A 5,692-nucleotide genomic window follows, 5' to 3' on the forward strand; every position below is an offset into this window, starting at 1 on the left:
CAAAACAGCAAAGGACGTTTTTCTTTCCTCCTATTTAGATGACGCAGCTCCCGAGTATGCTAATGCCATGCCACCCACATCGCTTGCCGATGGTGTTCAACACCAAGAGCATACGTCTGTACCCCCGCAACTACAAACTCCTACACAGGTTCCAACAGGCCCGTCCGTCTCTACAGTTTTTCCCGCATCTACAATCTCTGTCTCACCTTCAACAAATCCTTTCACGTCCAGCACCCCAGACGGTGCTACAGGAGGTACGACAGACATTTTTTCTACGCCACCCAGAGGAAATAAATTTTCCCTTAGAGAATTAGCACACCAACGTACGCCCAAACTAGCAACTCCCGACATGCTTAAGGAACTTCTAGTAGATTGTAGATATGATCCTGTGCCCGGTAAACGGGACGAAATGCTGCTGTCATCATTACGTATCCGACGAGCTGCAATATATTTAACGAAGCTACCAGGAATGACTACATATTTAGAAAATATATATCACTTTGTCCAGTCGGGGCGAGGTCCTGAAAGTATTAGCAGAGCCATGGAGTACCAGAAAGCGGAGGTACAGGGACAACTGTTACGTTTCCTCATAAACTGTGTAATCAGAAATCAAGACCGGCCTGGGGTAAATCCGTAAGAAATGCAAAAACTTGTCACTTGGGGCCAGAATATATCAGAAGGGAGACATGATAAACAGTTATGTATAGTAGCTATGTACCGAAAGATCCGCAAAGAAGTAGAACGAATACACGAAGAAAGATTAGAGGTAGACACCGCTGACCTAAACAGAGAGGAGGAGGAGCAAGAGTCAGAGCAAGTAGAAACGATAGCTTATGTAGGTAGAGGAAGACCCCATAATAATACCAGAGGTTTTAATGATCCGATACGTCCAATACGTCCAGAATATAATAGACATTTTCCAAACCCTATGCTAAATACAAAATCCCCCGAACACCTATTCCAAGCCGCTGATAAATTACTCCGAGATCGAAGAGGGTACCATATGCCCGATTCCATGGACGAACAAGAATTAGCCAGGTCAGCAGTACAATGGGCTGACAGTCCCAGCGACTACAATGACGATGTACTTGCACACACGTTTCTGAATCTAGACCCATATGAACAGCGTTTAGCTAGTATATACATGATTCAACACCTCCTTATATTATATAAAAGCCAACACTCCGATCCAGGACCCTTACCTGACATATTGACAGAACTACTCACGAATATATGGAGAGGGTCGGGTACTGATTTGATTAAGGAAATTCTAGAATCCCGAAACCAATATTTAAATTTCGTATGCCCAGAACACGTTCCAGTTCCCATTATGGGAAGAAAAATGTATCACATAGATAGACAGAACCCGTTACGCGAAGTGCACCCAATTAGAGGTGCCGGTGATAATTTCACACGCGTGTTTGTGTACACGCCTATAACTAAATTAGAATTATTAGAGATGAAGAAAGTAGTACCCAGCCATGACAAGGACCCAGCAGGTTTCCACCGTGAAATAAAGGACATGTTACTCATGGGAGAGTATACCTATCCCGACATTATGAAAATATTAAAAGTCCTATTACCTGCCGGTGTTTATGAAAAACTCAAAGAAAAAGAATGGGAGGTGGGAGACCAAAAGATAGATTGGACCGCGTTAGAAAACGAAGAAAAGGCCCGAGCTGCAGGAGCAGGGCTTGGGGAAAAGACTACAGCACTAGCAGGATTACTAATACAGGTACTGCCACGTTTATTAACTACGAAAAAGGAAGACTGGGGTGCAATCTCAGCCTGTAAACAAAAACCAGATGAAGACACTAGTGATTTCTATTCCCGATTTGAAAAATGTTTTAGTATAAATAGTGGCATAAAAGCCAGTAGTGAGTCATACCCACATCTGTTTGTGACAAAATTAGTTGAAAATTCTCTGCTACAAGTCAAGAATAGAGTATTGAAATTCGAAAGTACCTGGCAAGGTAATACCCCATCACAGATGCTACAGATGTTACAATATCACCACAATAGAATTAGAGAAGAACAAGAACACGAACAAAGACGTATGAAAGATACGAAAATGAAAATGCTTGTTGCACAGTCAGTTCCAGCCGATGGTCATCAAAAGGGTGATTCCGCAAGTCCTCCAAAAGGGACATGCAACTATTGTAAACAACCAGGTCATTATATACACGATTGTCCAGTCCTGAAACATAATATTGCTACAGGTAGAACTCAGGAGAGACCACGTCCACCTAGACAGGATCAGAATCAACAACAAATACCTCAGCATGTACAACCTAGGTTAGCTCTGCAACAACTAGCTCCGCAACAGGCAGCTCCACAACAGATCGTAGCACCACCGCAAGCGCAGCCTATTGCTGCAACACAAGCAACAACACAACAGATGTATCAGTATGCACAAGCAGATTATCCCGATTATCAGCGATACTCATGAGATAGCCTAGAGAGGGAAGTTGGCTTACCCCTTATTGAGGTTCCTGTAGACCAAGAGGGACCTTATGTACATAGCGAATTATTAGGGGAAGACAGAAAGTTTTTACTTGATACAGGGGCAAGCAGAACAACTATAAGACGCAGTGAAGTTCCAGGGGCACCCCTCTCAGGCTCACAGAATGTTTCCCTTGGATTCTCAGGAAAACCTATAATTAATGACGTAACACAACCTCTTCCACTTACAGTCGGTCCATTGACACGTACTACAGATTTATTGCTTACTAAATCATGTCCAGAAAACTTGTTAGGCATAAAAACATTGAAAGCTCTAGGAGCTATAATATGTTGTTCTCCGGAAGGAGTACGACTATTTTTACGTGACTTTAAAGGTCACTACGTATCCAGAGACATGGATCACCGACTGCAGAATTTACCTACACATTTATGGGCACAAGGCCCCACTGATGTTGGTTGCATGAACATTACACCATATCGAGTTACACTGAAATCAGGAATAGTACTACCACGAATGCGACAATACAAGTTACCATCAGATGCTGTAGTGGCTTTACTGCAAATCATTGACGAGCTCATTACACAAGGAGTGGTTGTTGAAACCGACTCCAACGTATGTAATTCTCCGATAATTCCGATTCTTAAAAGAACGGATCCAAAGGCTCCACCAGTATATCGATTAGTTATTGATCTGCGCGAATTAAATAAATGTATTGTACCACAATACCCTGTGGTCCCAGATATCTCTTCATTACTCACAGCTATTGACTCAGAAGCAACGTTCTTCACTGTAATTGATCTCAAGAATGCTTTCTTTAGTGTCCCAATCGATCCGGAAAGTCAATATTTGTTCGGATTTAGTTTAAATGGACGAAGTTTTAAATTCACACGCGCACCTCAAGGATTTACAGAAAGCCCCAGCATCTATAGCCAAGCACTGAAACGAGAACTTGACAGTATCCACATGCCAGTTAACACTGCCTTGCTTCAATATGTCGATGATCTGCTGATCACCGCTCGAAGCGAACCTGAATGTGAAAAAGCGTCACTGACGGTTTTGAAATTTCTGGCCGACAAGGGGCACAAGGTGTTCCCTTCTAAGCTGCAATTCTGTGTCCAGCGAGTTGTTTACCTTGGGCACTCGCTGTCCAAGGAGGGAAGGCAGCTTACACCCGACGCATCCAGTTAATTGCTAATATGCCACCACCCAAGACACAAAAGGAGGTGCGGGCTTTTATAGGCCTCACTTCATACTGTAGGCAGTGGATCCCTCAATATGCATTTCTAGCAAAACCACTCATCCAGTTGACAACACAGGAGGCAGCCACATCGACTGTCCTCCCTTGGACTCAAGAACATACACACGCCTTTGAAAGCTTAAAGAAAGCCTTATGCCAAGCACCTGTCTTAGCAACACCATGTTACAGTAAACAGTTTACACTCTTCGTTACAGAACGCGAAGGTACTGCTTTGTCAGTACTCACTCAGGAACAAGCAGGATCACACAAACCATGTGCTTATTTCTCTAGTACATTAGATCCAGTAGCTCAGGCTCTTCCTGCGTGCCTGAAATCGGTGGCAGCAACAGCTTTAGCAATCAGACAAAGCGATGCCATAGTGTTAGGACATCAATTGACAGTACAAGTACCACACGCAGTAGAGGTTCTCTTGAACCGCACACAAACACAACACTTGACTATAGCGAGACTCACCGGTTACGAATTAACATTGTTTCAGCCACACATAGAAATCAGACGTTGTAATACGTTAAATCCTGCCACACTGTTACCAGTAGGCGGAACAGATCCATTGGCACATGATTGTGTCGAAGTCGTTACTATCACGACGAAACCCAGACAAGACTTGACAGACATCCCTTTGTCAGATCCAGACTTGACATTGTATGTAGATGGGTCATGTATGAGAACAAGTACAGGAGAGTTAGTGGCCGCTTACGCAGTCACAACAGACACTGAAGTCATTGAAACAAATCGTATTAACACTTTGTCAGCTCAAGCAGCAGAGCTCATCGCTCTGACACAAGCCTGTATTCAAGCCACAAATAAAAAAGTCAACATATACACAGATTCACGTTATGCATTCGGAGTCGTCCATGACTTCGGCGTACTGTGGCGAGAGAGAGGTTATTTAACTTCTCACGGTGCCCACATCCAACACGGACCCCTCATTCAAGCCCTATTAGATGCGATTCATCTACCCACTGAAATATCGATTATGAAATGCAAAGCCCATACAAAAGTTACCGATATTATTTCTCAGGGTAATGACCTAGCTGACAGAACAGCTAAACAGACTGCTCAGAATCAGACTCACACAACTGACATGACAAAGACAATAGTTCCGACACTAACACATTGCATGACAGTTAAGGATCCCGCCCTTGATGTAATTGACATACAGACACATGCTACACCAGAAGAAATAAAGAAATGGACTGAATTAGGAGGGATCCAAACAGATCAGGGATGGATGACGAAGGAAAAATCTATATGGTTTCTTCCCGACTCAATGGTCCAAGTCACCATTAACACAATACATAGTCCAGCGCACCTAGGAGAAAAAGTTATGCTAGACAGTATTCAACACATTTGGTTCAACAAACACTTGCGAGCCGCAGCTAAACAAAAGGTTCGTACCTGTATGATATGTTGTCAGTTTAATCCAGGTAAAAGCATCCCCGTAGAACTGGGTGGATTTCAAACTCCCGATCATGCTTTTGAAGTCCTCCAGATGGATTATATCCAGATGGAACGATGTCGAGGATTCAAATATGTTCTCGTAGTTGTCTGTGCTCTTTCCCGTTGGACAGAAGCATACCCGGTTTCAGATTACACTGCCCCGACTACTGCAAAACAGTTAGTTCGAGAATTCTTCCCACGGTACGGTTTACCACGTGTTGTCTACTCAGATAACGGCCAGCCGTTCTCATCCGAACTAATGAAACACGTTTCCCTTCTATTAGGCGATCAATGGAAATTTCACTGTGTCCGACATCCCGAGGCAGCAGGTCTCGTAGAACGCCATAATCAAACTTTGAAAATTAGATTGTCCAAAATATGTAGAGAAAAAGGAGTCGATTGGATAGTAGCCTTACCAGTTGCGCTCTTTTACATGAGAATGGTAGCACATTCTCGAACAGGGCTATCCCCGTATGAGGTGATCTTCGGTAGACCACCAAATATGTGGGGGACGCCTATACCTCGTAAAA

This window comes from Triturus cristatus, chromosome 1_1 (assembly GCF_964204655.1).
Source record: "Triturus cristatus chromosome 1_1, aTriCri1.1, whole genome shotgun sequence".
NCBI classification, from domain to species: Eukaryota; Metazoa; Chordata; class Amphibia; order Caudata; family Salamandridae; genus Triturus; species Triturus cristatus.